The sequence below is a fragment of the Papio anubis genome, chromosome 14, assembly GCF_008728515.1.
Source record: "Papio anubis isolate 15944 chromosome 14, Panubis1.0, whole genome shotgun sequence".
NCBI classification, from domain to species: domain Eukaryota; kingdom Metazoa; phylum Chordata; class Mammalia; order Primates; family Cercopithecidae; genus Papio; species Papio anubis.
In genome coordinates this window covers 40,622,357-40,639,057 of record NC_044989.1, presented here as the reverse complement: position 1 = coordinate 40,639,057, position 16,701 = coordinate 40,622,357, and the positions used below count along the sequence as shown (strand labels likewise).

Sequence of the window (16,701 nt, the reverse complement as noted above, 5' to 3'; positions counted from 1 at the left end):
GGACTCCAAACAAATAATGATTTATTTTGCATTTGGTATGTCTTTATTGTTTCAGCAAAGGTTTTTAATGTAGACTCAGATGATTGCTCCAAACTATTTGCATATACAGTTAAATAAAGCCTTACAAACGTGAATTTATGAAAACCAATGAAAAGTTTCATAATCTAACATTGTAGCCATGAGCACAGGCTCCCAAACCAAACTGTCTGGATTTACTCAATACTTCTGTCCTTCAGATTCTTTAAGTATAGAGTATGACTAATATTAGAATATAAATCAAAGGGCTGGCAAGATTAAGTAACTTCATACCCAAGAAATATTCAGAACAGTACTAAGCACATTAATATTTGTTAGTGACTGTCATAGCTAATTTAGTAATGTTAGCTACTATTACCACCATTACTGAGAATAGTACCAAGATACTAGCAGGAACTCTGGAAGAAAAAGGGGAAGCTGGCATTAAAACCTTAGGAAGTAGTGAGGTGTCAAAAAAATTAGAAATTGAATGGTAAAGTTAATCTTGCCATTGAGGCAGTTTCCTTTTCTGAGAAACCATTTATGTTTTTGTCTAAGAGTAAACTTCCCTTTCTGGTACTTTAACCAGTAATCACGTGATAAGGCTACATTACGCAGATTAAATACGTGTCCCAAAGAAGAAAACAAAGACTGAACTTATGAAAATTAGTATTCACAGGAAAGACAATCTGTGAATTCCTAAGTATATCATGCCCTGATGTTTCCCAAGCCAGGATGCCATATATTTAAAATCATATTCCTAGACAACAATTGTTCTGACACAGTATCATGAGAGTCAATGAAAGCCAGTCTTGTAAAGAGATAGTCTATTGAGAGAGGCAGTTCTCAACATTTGCACTACAGAAAGGACAGCAGAGAGAATAATCTTAGATGGAATGTTCTAGATCACTTATTTTTCTATTTGCACTATGACTATGATTTGTGGAAGTTACATTTTTGGCAAGTTTTTGATACTAAATTAGTTTATGTCTATATTTATATTGAATATCAAATAATATTAAAATTAGGGCCGGGCGCGGTGGCTCAAGCCTGTAATCCCAGCACTTTGGGAGGCCGAGACGGGCGGATCACGAGGTCAGGAGATCGAGACCATCCTGGCTAACACAGTGAAACCCCGTCTCTACTAAAAATACAAAAAATTAGCCGGGCGTGGTGGCGGCGCCTGTAGTCCCAGCTACTCGGGAGGCTGAGGCAGGAGAATGGCGTAAACCCGGGAGGCGGAGCTTGCAGTGAGCCGAGATCGCGCCACTGCACTCCAGCCTGGGCGACAGAGCGAGACTCCGCCTCAAAAAAAAAATAAATAAATAAAATAAAATAAAATAAAATAAAATAAAATTAGGATCATGAAATCTATTTTTCAAAGTGGAAGAATTTGGTTCAATGTAACAATAAACTTCAAAATAGAGTTGTATACCCAAGTTGCTTGAGGAAATGAATTCCCCACCACTGGGTGTGTAAAAGGAAAAGTCTATATATTTCTATCAGAAAAAAAATTGTAAGTTCATTTAATTCTATTTCTTACCCATCTCATTAATACTGTAATAAACAAGCCCACTATCCTTTGTCTTTGACAGACAAGCCTCTATGTGGCAACCAATTTCATATTCTGAACAACTTTCACTCATTTGTTCAACAAATATTTATGGGCCAGACATTCTTCTAGGAAGTTGAAATATAGCAATCAACAAAACATGTAAAATATTTGTCTTTAGAAGACATATTATTTGGGGAAAAAGCAGATTAACAATAAATAAGTTAACATTATGTATGTCAGAAACTGTTATGTGCTATGGAGAAAAATCAAGTAGGGTAGAGGGAAAAGGAATGTTGAGATGGAGATGAGGAGATGCTAGCTAGTTAAAGAGTGAGGGATGGATATTCCCAGAAGCAATAGAAGAGACAGAAGTAGGGATTTGGGGAGCATTTTACTTGGCCATAGATTGAAATTTGCTTTTTGGAATCATACCAAATAAGTTTAATTTATTTATAATTAGGTATTTTTCTATGTCTTTCATTTTCCAGGCTGAATATCTTCAGTTCTTTCTTCGTTTTCCATGTGCTATGATTCTTAGGTCCTCTGTATCTCAGGCCTTTTTCCCTTGGACATACCCAGCCAGGAACACTATACTCTGGAAACAGAGTAGAATGTGAAAATTGTGACCCTCCCGCCCCCTACCGCCATTCTGACTTCTAACCTGAGCAACACTGCCCTCAGGTTACCCTCCTGACTTCCAAATCTGAGTTATCTGCCTCCTCTATGTATTATCTGTGCTTCTATGTATTATCTGTGCTGTATTATGCTATATTGTAACTCACCTTAAACTTGACAATCTCCAGGGAGCATTCTAAGCCATGAGCTCCACAATAACAGATAGTATATTCTATTTCATCATTGTTCTTGACACAGAGTAGGTGCTTCTAGTAGACTTAGTTGCATGAATTATCTCTCACAAATCTAGTAACCCATAAGTTTAGATTCCACTGATTGGTTATGTTAACTCCATGAGGACAGAAAGTTTTATTATGTTTATTAATATGTTGGCAGCACCTAGAATGGGTATGGGCCATGGTAGGTAATTGAAAACACATCTGGGCTGGGCATGGTAGTTCCCAACAATAATCCCAATACTTTGGGAAGCCAAGGCAAAAGGACTGCTTGAAGCAAGGAGTGAGTTCGCCCATAGTAAGCCCTTGTCTCTAAAAAAAATATTTTTTAACCAAAAAACCTACATTGGTTGAACGACTGTACATCTATGAAACAGCCAGATGAGTGTTCAGTTGCAACAGACAGGGTTGTGATAATTGGCAAACAATTCTAAAAATTGAGAACATTAACATAGTGCTTTTATATTTGATTAAGTGTCATGTGTGTTCTCATGTCATCTCCAACTCCCTGGAGTAGGGAAGATGGAATGTTTCATTTCCATCTTACAAAAGGGGCAATTTTACGAAACTCACAGAGATTAAAGGAATAATTTGAGACATAGAAGTTGTTAGGCTTAATTCCACAGCTTCCAATTCAAGTTGTTTTTTCTTTACTCCACAATATGCGTGTGTAAGTTTACTGCAAGGTTGTCATATAAAGTGGACATTTTCTTATATGAAAGTCAGAAGGTCACCTTTGGCAGCATTTGGCCTTCCATACCACTTTGATTCCTCCACTTCCATGTCCCATGTTTACAATCGCCCTCGTTCAGTCATAGGTCAAGTTTGTTCATAGTCAACCACAGTATCCACCTTTCCCAAACTGGGAGAGTTATCTATCCTAATATGATTGATGCCCTGCCTTTTACATCTATTAGATGATGCATTGTAGCTGGATGAACGTATTTTAAATTTCTTACTATTTTAAGATTTGCCAGCACGATACAGAAATATATGTTTTGAGGTTTTGATTAAAAAATGAACCTTGTCCTATCTTGCCGAAGGTAGCCGACATTTTTACTATTTGTAATTTAAAAAAAATTATTTCCATTTATTGCAATTGCGTTAATCATTTCAGATTTCCTGTCAACTTTACTTCCTTGAGTTATATGAATAGGGTATTTCCAGACAGATGCCTGAGGTCAGTAACTTCTTATTCTAATGAAGGGTGTGCTTCCTTTATATGACTGATGGAGAAACATTATTTTTAGGCAGTAAAAGCAAGTCAGTGTACTTAGCTTATGGTTTATTACTGTCTCAGTCCATAGGATGGAGGTGGAGGGAAGGTAGTACACCCCTATTTCACAGGGACTGAAACTGTGCTAATGCCATGAGAGTTTAGACAATGATGGATGAGGTAATCTATTCCAATCTCATACGGTGACAGAGAATTAAGTAAGATGTTGTCTGTGTGATTGTCACACAGGCTTGTCAGGTAGGACTTTCAAGGTAGAAAAGAAGGAAATGCAGCTGAGGTGGAAAAGCAGTGGTCAAGCAGGTAAAGAACGGACATTGAAGTAAAAAATCAGGGGTCCAAGACCCTGCTTAGGAGTTGAGTGAAAAATAAAGTTATCAATACTTATGTCAGAGGGTGGTTCTAAAGATTAAATTGCATAATATGTAGTCTCCATTAGCAGTGGCAGAGGTTTGCTCTTTCAGAAACTAAGCCTTCAGTGAAAAACTTCCAACAGCCACTTCAGTGTAAAATCAGTAATTTCATAGAATGCTAAAAAGCAGCAAGTCTTCCTATTTTAAAAGTTGGGTTGTAGAGCTCATAGTAATAGCAAAACCACATATGTATTTGTTTTTTTGTGTTTTTTGTTTTTTGGGGTTTTTTTGTTTGTTTGTTTGTTTTTTTGGAGACAGAATCTTGCTCTGTGGCCCAGGCTGGAGTGCAGTGGCCAGATCTCAGCTCACTGCAAGCTCCGCCTCCCGGGTTCACGCCATTCTCCTGCCTCAGCCTCCCAAGTAGCTGGGACTACAGGTGCCCGCCACCTCGCCCGGCTAGTTTTTTGTATTTTTTAGTAGAAACGGGGTTTCACCGTGTTAGCCAGTATGGTCTTGATCTCCTGACCTCGTGATCCACACATTTCGGCCTCCCAAAGTGCTAGGATTACAGGCTTGAGCCACTGCGCCCGGCCCCCTGACATATGTATTTGTAATCTGTACCATGAGATTTAAGGGAAGAAGATACAGTGGTATGTGTTACATTTAAGTGACAAGGACCTTTTTTATTTCCACATTGAAAATTGATTTTACCGTTTATTTGACAATTAAACAATTGTTGATTGAAAACACTTCCCTAATTATAAAATATAAAATTTTAATTTTATTTTTATTGTTAATTGTGAAAAATTAATTATTAATGAAAGTAAATAAAGTAGAAAAAAGATTATTCAAAAGCCACCGTCCAGAAGTTGACAAACATAGGTAACAGTTGAGGAATAGTCTTTCATTTTTTTCTATGCATATATCTATAGCTATACATACAAAATTATTCTTTTTACAAATATAGGATCATATTATATGTAATGTTGTATAACTTTCTCTTAACACAATATGTGTTTACGTCAATATAGAACTATATTAATCAATACATCATTCTGTTCATGTCAATATAGATTTACAATCCCATTTTTAATGGGTTTCCATGGTTATCACAATGTCTTAGCCTACTTTTAGACATTTATATTGTTTTCAGTAATTTTTGCTATAATAAATAATGCCATTTTGAACTTCTTTGCCTTTATATTTGTGCATACTTTTCAATTTTTTCTTAAGATAATTTATTTCTAGTAGAATTATTCTAAGGCTATGCTTATTAAAAATTTTATAAAGTTTTCTAGATTGCCCTTCTGAGAAACTATTTTGATTTAAACACAACAGGACATTTTTAAGTTTTCCTAAAGTGTAGAGCTTTAATTGAAAGACACTGAGTTTTAATGCTGTTATCCAAAGGGAAAAAGATACATTAAAATGTGGATTAGTTCCAAACAGAGAAAATAAGAGTGTGCAGAAAAATAGGGAAAGAGTGTGCATAAGTAGAATTCAGTGAAAGTATTAAAACAATGTTCAAACTGAACTTTAGGGTAACCAAATAGTCGATGAGAGAAAGTTCTTTTAAAAATCTTAGTTAATAAATGATAAAGTAATTATAGTTTTAGAATATTAACATTTTGAAATCACCAAGAAAATAAAGGATTAGGCAATAATTAGCAATGGTTGCTGAAAACATTCGATAGGAAGGTTTATAATAAATGAATCAAGTTGAAAATACCTGAACACATTGACAATTTTAGCAACACAGAGTGTAAGCAGACATTATTTTCTTCTTGATATGACAAAATAAAAGATACATACACAACAAAATACATGATACATTCATGGCTTATAAACACCTATAGGAAAGACAGGGGACAGAGAAATCCATGAAAAGAAAACACAGAAATGCAACTGGCAAATTCTAGAATGTGTGAAACTTGATGGAACAAAAACTTGATTTCTTCAAACATTAAATTGCAAAAAATAAAAAAATAAAAATAAAAAGGACGAGGGAGTAGAATTTACAAACACTGTTTTATGTGTTATTCTGTTTTCCCATTGCTATTAGGAACTGCTTAAAACTGAGTAATTTATGAAGAAAATAGGTTTAATTGACTCACAGTTCTTCAGACTTAACAGAAAGCATGACTGGGAGGCCTCAGGAAACATACAGTCATGATGGAAGGCAAAGCAAGGACCTTCTTCACGTGGTGTCGTGGGAGAGAAAGTGAGGAGGGAAGTGCCACATACTTTTAAACCATCAGAACTCAGTCACTATCATGACAGCAGTATGGGGAAATTCACCCCATAATCCAATCACCTCCCACCAGGCCTCTCCTCCAACATGTAGGTATTAAAATTCCATATGAAATTTGGCTGGGGGCACAGAATCAAACCATATCATTATGTATGTTTAAAAAGCATTGCAAACATATTTAATGATTTAATGCTACTTGAATCATTATTCTTTCAAACCAACTGCACACATATTGTTAATGAGACCATCAGGGATCTTTGATGAGATTATGGAATTATTACTAACTTTTTAAGTGTGGTAATATTTTTGTACTTATGAAATGCAGTCTTCTTTTAGAAGTACACATTGAAATATTTACTGATGAAATAATATTATATCCAGGATTGGCTTTACTTTCATTTTTGATTTTCTTTCTTTATTTTAAATACAGAAATGGGGTCTTGCTATATTGCCCAGGCTGGTATAAAACTCCTGTGATCAAACAACCCTCCCACTTTGGGCTCCCCAACAGTTGGGATTATAGTCGTGAGCCAGCACACCCAGCCTAGGATAGGCTTTAAAGTCCTCGAAGGTGAGGGTGAAGAAGAAACCTAGATGCAGCAAAATTGAGTACCAGTTGACAACTGGTGAAGCTAAAGACAGGTATATGGGGTTTGTTCCACTATTCCTTCTACTGTGTATATGTTTGAAATTTACTATGATAAAAAAGGGAAAAAGTATTTAAACATAGATTACTATATAATTAATATTTATGCACACTGGGAATACACAAAATACAGAAAAGAAAAGCGACATTTAATTAAGCAGAAATTAAAAATAGAAAATTGTAATAATTGAAAAATTATTCATGTTTCAGAAAGAGCTTATTTCAACTTAATGAGCAGTGCTAAGAATTATGCGGAAAGACATAAAAAGTCTTCATAATTAAAATAAACTGAGTAATTGTCAGTTAGAAGAAACTGTTTAAATGGACGGAAAAGAGTGTATTTCTATCGAGGCCAATAATAGTAATATGTAGAATATACATAAACACCACTAAACGCCACTTATTTTTAAATAAGTAAATGCTTTCTAAAGTTAGTAATATCTCAAAATTATTTTTCCAGAGAAAAATAAATGACTATACTTTGTACATGATAAAATAATTGTCAGTAGTGGGGGGAAATAATAATTCTGTGTCACCTTGTGTGTAAGGTATAACGTAGATCAAATGGTATACTATGTATAGTAAACATTGAAACCAAAAGATTAAAGACAGACTTTATATCATACTATCTCAATGTTTAAATGGATAAAAGAGTTTGAAATCAGTTCAACATTCTCATTTTATAGACAACCAAACTGAGATCTAGGAAGCTGAAGTGATTTGCTTAAAGTTATACCCATAGTTAATCGTGAATACATTTGGCTTATTTATATGCAGTCTTATGATCATGTATGATACAATTCTTTACTCCAACTTTGTTATCAAAAATCACTTTGTGAAGATTGCAAAGGTGGTAACCATAAAATTTAATATCATTAATGTAATAGATAAAGATGGTGAACATAATAGTGAATGCAAAAGTGTTAGAGAAAACCACCATTGTTTTCTTTGGGAAAAGAGGAAATTAATTGGGATTTAATTAAAGTGGACAGCACTCTGATGGGAATAACAAGACAAACACTATGCAGTTATTTATGTGAATGTCAAATAGAAAGACATATTATATGACCTTTAATTAAGAAAGAAATTGTCTCTAAAAGGAACAAAAAGGCAGCAAATAATTATTCTGTAGAAGGAACATAAAAGGAGACAACAATAGCAGCTGCCAATGTTTTTAATTGAGAGGAAGATAATTTAGAGAAGTGAATAAAATGGTTTTGACTTTTGTCCTCTCTCCATCTGTACTGATACAGTTAATAACACCTTCATCCCCCCACCCCCATCAGAAGCAGCTCTATAGGGTAGTGCTTTATAGGGCAAATCGTTTCACTATGAGTTGTTCCTTTAGTAAAGAAATGGAGTTAACACACATCAATGCCCCAACACACTCTCAGCTCTATGCAAAAGGACAGCATTTTCAGATAGGCAGCTTGCGGTTAATAGTGGAGTCTTTGGACAGGTAAAAATTGAAGCTGAGAAACCCTTCTGGGAGTCAGATCCATATACTAAGAGGCATCGTCAGCACTGTGCTCTAACCAGCTTAGCCTCCAGCCAGCCTTGGAGATCCTCTCCAGTCCTTTCTACAGAGGCTTTAATTAACTGTCCCCCTGGTGTGCACCAGGTGGGATTTCACTCTCAAATTAATCCATCTTTTAAAGATCTTGTGTAACTTCTCTTCCATTCTCTGCACATTTTCTTTAGATAACTCATTCCTGTAAGGTATATAATTTACTAATCTCAATATCTAGGCACTTTTATATTTAATGCTCTCTTGGCTATTTCTAATGAGTTGATATTAAGTAATCATACATAGTTTTTCAGGTGCATGGACATGTGAATGAAAAAATTAAGCAACATCTATTGGAAATATAGAGTCCAAGTCACAATTTTCAGCATCTATGCTCCTTAGGGAGAAAAAAGAGGACACATTCAACTAACCAACATGAATTATTAGGTATTATAATATGCACAGCATGGGCCTGGGTACTGTGTAATGCAAGAGGGTAAATTATCATATTTCCTGTCATTACAGAGCACTTTATACTTATTGCAGTACAAGATCCTCATAATATAGAAAGAAGCAGATTAGCACCCTCAATTTGCAAGGGAAGCAAGTCTCAGAGCAATTGTGGATTTACCAGCACCTAATTAGTAGCAGAACTGAAACTATACATTTTCTTTTCATTCACCTCAGACTTATGGCAGGCAGCTGATCATCTTATTGGATGTGCAAGCTGTAAAGGATCTTTAAGACATGTTTTAATAATCTCCTTGAGTGTAGCCCCTGTGAAGCTTCTTTGCTGCCCCAGTTTCCTGATAGGTATATCATTCCAGAAAATTTTCAATCACTTTTGATTGAAAGAGCCCCATTTTGGAAATCGACTCAGTCCTACTTATTGTTAAATGTCAATGTCATAATCAGTTCAAGTTTCTTTCCCAACCCCTCCCCTTGCCACAGTGGACTATATTTTTTAACTCTAGAGAGTTATAAATGTGAGGGTATCAATTCCTTCGGACTCAATTTCCCCCTTGTTTTAGTCCATTTTGTGCTATTATGAAAAAATACCTAAGACTGGGTAATTTATAAAAAACAGACATTTATTTTCTGATAGTTATGGAGGCTGGAAAGTCCACAATCAAAGTGCTGGCATCTTGTCAGGGCCTTCTTGCTGTGTCCTCACATAGCAGAAGCCAGAAGGGCAAGAGAAGACGAATACTGTGTCCTCACATGGCAGAAGGGCAGAAGAGAGAAAATCCACCCCCAAAAAGACCATTCTATATTGGTGTTAATCCATTCATGAGGGCAGGGTTCTCATGACCTAAACACTTCCGATGCAGCCCCACCTCCCAGTGCTGCTGCATTGAAGATAAGTTTTCCAACACATTTTATTTTAAAAATAAATTTTAGGGGGCACATTCAGACCATAGTACTCCTTTTATAAAAAACACGCTATCACACCTTATTCTGAAATAAAATTAAGAATATAACATATTCCATGTATATATAGTTAAAATTCTTTATAATGACCTAACTATAATATACAAGGGAAATAAATGGTAAGATTTTATAATAAATTAATGCATTACTTAATGTATAAACACTCAGATAGGACATTAAAAGAGATGATGCAGTAATCAGATGCATTGTACCATTATGTAGAACTACCCCAAATGCAACAGCTATAAATACTTGCTAATGGGCAATATTGCCATCAGTGAAGTGATTTTTATCAAAATGGTGAACAACTCTTTTTAAATTTCAAGTAAAACGAAGTACAATTTTTCTTCAATATACACAGTAGTTATATTCCTGGAAAAATCAGTAAATGTAAGCATACCAAAAATACTACATACATATATATATATATATAGTGTGTGTGTATATATATAGTGTGTGTATATGTAGTATATATATGTGTATGTATATATGTGTGTATATATACATATATATGTGTATATATGTGTGTGTGTGTATATATATATATAAATAGGTTCTTCACCTACATGAATGCCCTGTAAAACACTTGAAAGCTATATGGCATGAAGGACAATTGTCTATGGTAGGAGACTGTCCCATACATTGCAAGATGTGTTATATCCTTGACTGTAGCCAAATAAATATCCATAACAACTTTCATATTATTATGACAACCACAAAATACCCCATGAATTTTCAAATTGTCCCCTAGGGAGTGGTACAACCCTAGTTGAGGACTTCTTCTCTAGAGACTTGGAAAGAAGAGACATATTATCTACCCTCTCACCCACACTTTTTTCTCTGTGCTTCTATAGTGTTCTCTCACAGCTGGGTGTGGGAGAGGAGTAAGGAGAGAACATCTCTCGTGGCAAGATTGCAGCTCCTTCATATTGGCACCTGCTTCTGATCAATCTCACTTATTATCTAATCAGTGTGGTTAGATCAAATACTCAACTGTTCCCACTGAGATGGACTCTTTACTCAGCATCTCCTCCAGGCACTGGGGGAACTTACATGTGACCGGATTATTCTTATAGGTTGACCCCCACCAACTGGTGGCCCCCACCACCTGTGTCCTATAATAGAGTCCTTGGCAGGTCTACACCTCCAGTGTCATGCCCCACCACAGCCCCACTTCTCAGACTGTTTTAAATACCTCTCCAGTGACAAACCCCGTACCACTCCATTCATCCTCTGTAGTCTTACACCAACTCCAGGGGTATATGATACAGAAGAAAGCTGGAAGCTGCGATTGGGAATCAGATGCCAGTCTCTCCTTCTTACAATCTTTCAAGCAATTCTTTTGGAACCTCTTCCCTTTACCTCAAAGAGGAGAAACCAGTGGGTCCTCTCCTTCACAACTCCCAACAGAGTGCACAGTAGACTGGGTCTAACTGATGTTTTGTTTATATGCCACAGTGGAGAAACCTTAACTGTAAACAAAAGAGGTAGAAATGAAGAAATCTTTTAAAGTTATGAAATGCATTCTCTCTATGCTAGAATTGAGCCAGTGCTATTTTTTATTTACATTGGCTACCAATATTTCCTCTTCAGGGAATCTCTCTGAACCTATCTGGTTCAGGGAACTACCTGAAATATATATGCATATATCCTCTTTTGGCCAGGTGCGGAGGCTTATGCCTGTAATCCCAGCACTTTGGGAGGCCAAGGTGAGTGGATCAACTGAAGTCAGGAGTTCAAGACCAGCCTAGCCAATTTGGTGAAACCCTGTCTCTACTAAAAATACAATAAATAGCTGGGCGTGGTGGCATGGGCCTGTAGTCCCAGCTACTCAGGAGGCTGAGACAGAAGAATTGCTTGAACCCGGGAGGTGGAGGTTGCAGTGAGCCAAGATCACATCACTGCATTCTAGCCTGGGAAACAGAGCGAGACACCATCTCTCTCTCTCTCTCTCTCTCTCTCTCTCTCACACACACACATATACACACACACATATACACACACACACACATAGACATATATATGTGTGTGTGTGTATCCTCTTTAATCATCCTCCCTTGTCTGTAAGTCTGAGAGTAATTTAGAATAGCATATCAAGAAGCGATATGGGCAAAAAAAGAACAAGATTCCACCAAGCAATCTGAAAAGCAATCTGGTGGATAATTCTGGTCATTGTGGCAATTACTGATAATCACATAGGAGACCCCAGACAAGGCATAGCGATGAAAGTAAAACATGCCTAGAAAATATGATTTAGTTTGTTTTTAATTTTCCAGTTGTCAATTCTCCCCTTAATAATTAAGTTAGAAGGAATTCCACTAAATTTTGTATGAGAGAGAGAAGTGAAAAAGGGCAGAAAATTTAGTTACTGTAAGGCTAATTGTTCTATAGTGGAACTAAGGTGATCCTTTAGAATGAAGCAGGTGAGTCACCTTGATCTTAGGAAAAACAAAAGCAAAAAATTAAGTCCTACAAGATCAACATGGACTCTGCTTACTTTGCAGCCCCTGCTGACATCCCTCTCTCTCTCACTGGCTACGTGCCTTAGAACCTCTGACCTTTCAGTTCCTCAACTGCATCTCATCTCGGGGCCTTTGTATCCAAAGCTGCTTCTGTCCAGGGCTGTACTGAACTCACTTCGCTCCTTCCTTTCCTAGCCAGTGCTTAGTTATCTTTTGGACCTTTACAGAGTCTACTAAAAAAGGTTAGCTCTCTCTCAGAAAATGTCTAAGCCCACTCTCTGTGTCTTCTTGCTGCCACATACCACAATGTTAATTAAAAAATGAATTGTGTAATTTGGTTAGTTTTCTTCCCCATGATGAAAGTCCCATTTTTTTCCCACTGATGATTCCGTTATGTCTAACACCCGACCTTGCTTAGTGGTCACTCAAAAACTACTCAATAAACAAATGAGTGAACGAATGAATAATTTTTATCTACGATAATACAGCTAGCAGGCAACTACCAAAATTCAAGTTTATTCCCACAAAACTCAAACTCATTCCTGCTGTTTTATTTTATTTTATTTTATTTTATTTTATTTTATTTTATTTTATTTTATTTTATTTTATTTGAGACTGAGTCTCACTCTATCACCCAGGCTAAGTGCTGTGGCATAATCTGGGCTCACTGAAGCGTCAAACTCCTGAATTAAAGTGATCCTCCCACCTCAGCCTCTCAAGTAGCTGGGAATACAGGCATGAACCACCACACCTGACTAATTTTTGACTTTTTTATTAAGATGAGGTCTCACAATATTGCTCAGGCTTGTCTCAAACTCCTGGGCTAAGTGATCCTCCCACCCAGGCTTCCCAAGGTGCTGAGATTATAGACATGAACCACCATGCCCAGCCTGCTCTGATCTTCTCTCATATGAGACACTGCCTCTCACAAAAAAAAAAAAAAAAAAAAAATTCCCAACTTGTCAGGAAATTCATTACATAGTTTTCTAACACTAGGATTCATATATAAATAGAATGTTATTTATTTAAACAAGTATACTTAAATTTATTTAGTTATAATTAAGAATTAAAAAGTATTAGATTTATTTAATTAAAAATAGGACTTTTTGACTGGGCATGATGACTCATGCCTATAATCCCAGCATTTTGGGAGGCTGAGGTGGGTGAATCACCTGAGGTTAGCAGTTTGAGACCAGCCTGTCCAACATGGTGAAACCCCATCTCTACTAAAAATACAAAAATTAGCCAAGGTGGCAGGCACCTGTAATCCCAGCTACTCAGGAGGCTCAGGCAGGAGAATTGCTTGAACCTGGGAGGCGGAGGTTGCAGTGAGCCAAGATCATGCCACTGCACTCCAGCCTGGGTGACAGAGTGAGACTCTGCCTCAAAAAAAAAAAAAAAAAAAAAAAAAGGAGCATTTTACTTTAAAATCAGAGGATAAACATCTAAAAAATCTAGTATATTCTTTTCATTTTATAAATATATCTTATAATGTCAAGTACTGTTAAATTAACACTAGATTTCTTATAATGATGAATGTATAGTGTTTTAGTTTGTGTCAGATTAAGAGTGTCAGAAAGATGTCAAAAATACACATGAAAAATCAAAACAATTTATTTTATCTTTGGACTTGTTGTCTAACAAATAAGACTGCTTTTAACAAAACAATGTTCTTCTGAATATATATGATCAAAAGACAAAGATTTGATTAAATGTTACAAGTATATTAGATTTTCTTCACTAGTCTTGTATATTTCTGAAATAATAGTAAAATCAGTGGTAGTTAAGGGAACTAAGAGGCTCTTTACAAAATCCATACTTTGTCAGATTTGGCTTTCACTCACAGTCAATTTAAATGTCTGGTGGCTGTGCAGGGGCATGGAGTGGGGAAGGATTTTTTCACCTGCTCCTTACCTGCAAGTCAGTTATATGTCATAGAAAGAAGACCGGATATTCTCAGATTACTATAATCTGTTTTAGAAACACTGGCATGCCAAGAGGTACAGGCAGTGGGAGCAGTAAATCCATGTTGCAAAGGATCGGGGGGTGCATTGTCTGTAGAGAAATTAGACACAATAATAGAACCAACGAAGGGTCTGTCTGCTTTTTATTGCCACCATTCATCATCTCAGTGGTAAAATATCCTCTCTGCCTGGTAGAGCAGACTAGCACCCTCCATCCCCACCTTGATATGCCAGTCTTAAAAAGCATTTTTTTCCTATAATAGTAACGACTTTATAGAAATTATATGTGTTCCACTTGAAACCATCCAGAATGATTCCTCTCAAAATGAAAACTCAGTATTTTTTTTAAAAAGATTGAGCGGAGAGGTAATAGGATTCTGCTAAGAATTGGGCCAAAGAGAAAAACGGCTATATTCTTCCTTTTCGTCCTCAGTAGTTGTTTAGAGTCCTTTTATGTGAGTCTTCTTTGAGATGATTTTAATCATCTCCTCTCTGGTCTCTTTATCCTTGGTCATGCCCACTTTAGCACATTTCAGACACACTGTCAAGATTGATCTTCATAAAGTACATATCTGGCCATAGCGCTCACTTCTTCAAAAATCCTTAGAGTTGGCCAGGCATGGTGGCTCATGCCTGTAATCACAGCACTTTGGGAGGCTGAGGTGGGCAGATCACCTGAGGTCAGGAGTTCGAGACCAGTCTGGCCAATATGCTGAAACCCTATCTCTACAAATGATATAAAAAATTAGCTGGGCATGGTGGTGCCTACCTGTAATCCCAGCTACTCGGGAGGCTGGGGCAGGAGAATCACTTGAACCCAGGAGGTAGATTTGCAGATCATGCCACTGCATTCCAGCCTGGGCGACAGGGCAAGACTCCGTCTCAGAAAAAAAAAAAAAAAAAATCCTTAGAGTCTGATTTTACCTATAAGACTATATTCCTAGAGGCCATGGATGGTGTCTAATACATTTTTTTTAAATCACCACAGAACTTAGTTCATGCCTCTGAATGGAGTAGTCACTCCCTATTTGCAGCCAGAATGCCTTAAAAATTTAACCAGTGATCTGCTACAAAATATAAATGATTACCCTATAAAGTAGCATGTTCTGTTAAATTGTGTCATTTATTCAACATATATTTATTGATCATCTGTTACAAGTGAAGTATGCACTTTGCTGTGTTGAATAATTTTCTATCCAAGTTCTGCTTTTCCTTAAGCAACATTCAGAGATTTTTATTTTTTTTACAAAAGAAACAATAAGAGAAAAATTAAAAACCTCTCTTAAGATCTATGAGATACATAATTCATATATCTATTTTAGATTTCAAATCTGTATCATTTATTTCAGAAAAGCACAGTATATGAGTTGTAATCTGCTTTAGGCCCTGAGTCTCTAAGTAGACTGGAAACTGAATATACAAAACTCTGCAAATAAAAAACCATTGAGGTTAAATAAAATTTACAAAAACAAGAGGTCAGCTATGATTTCCATGGGTATTTGCAAATTTGCAATTGATGATTTTTCAATAATTAAATATTTGGACATATTTACAAGACAAGTATGTGAATGAGTATGTGAGTTTGTGTAAGGGTATGTGTATGTTGTGTATAGTATAATTTCAGGTAAGAATTCAGGAAAAAGGAAAAGGAGGTATGATGGACCCATAGAAAGCAGCACTGGGACCATCATTAAGTTACACATACACGATTCTCATGGCCTCTCCCAACACCATCCACCAATGCTCTTGACTTTGTGACAAGAGGTTCACCCACTAGAGCTTACTTATAAAGTTGGTCATCCAGGTGCATTAATAAGATGCTATAATTTAAACCAAAGAAGCATTCAGAATTCTTGTGGCAACTCTGCCTTAGAAGGAACAGTTATTTTTATGTGCAACCCCTGGTGGCAGTCTGTCTTTTTGAAACAACTCTTGGATTTATTTAATATGAATATGCTCCAAAACACAGTGGTACAAGTCATATGGCCATGCCTCTGCTGCTAAACCTGATTAAGTCCGATGGCTTTGAGGCAGGAATTCCTAAAAACAAAACAAAACTCAATACAGGGCAGAAACAAATTTTCAAAACAAACAAACAAAAAAATATTGTCCTATATCATTTCATCTGCTTGGGACTCTCAGAAAAGGGATGGTGGTATCAACAGGAAATCTTAACTTCACTCAAGTCTCCGCAGAACTGACCATCTAAACTAGTACTTTCCCTAAACTTTTCTATTCCATTTTTTCCTGCTTTATGGGTTTTATAGGAGTATCTCCATATGACACCCTACAATGTGTTAATTTGTTTATTTTGCTTGTTGCCTGTCATTTTTTCACTAGAATGTGAGTCCCAGGAGAGTAGAAACGTCTACTGATGTTTTCACTGATGTCTCTCCAGTGTCTGAGACGGTGCCTGACCCAGAGTCCATCCT

At 36.4% G+C, this 16,701-nt stretch overlaps 1 protein-coding gene across 3 annotated transcripts in view; it reads left to right on the top strand.

The window, feature by feature from the left end:
• Nucleotides 1–16,701, top strand: part of SLC8A1 (solute carrier family 8 member A1) — a 386,709-nt gene that overhangs the window by 33,546 nt on the left and 336,462 nt on the right. The gene's annotated exons all lie outside the window — the stretch shown is intronic.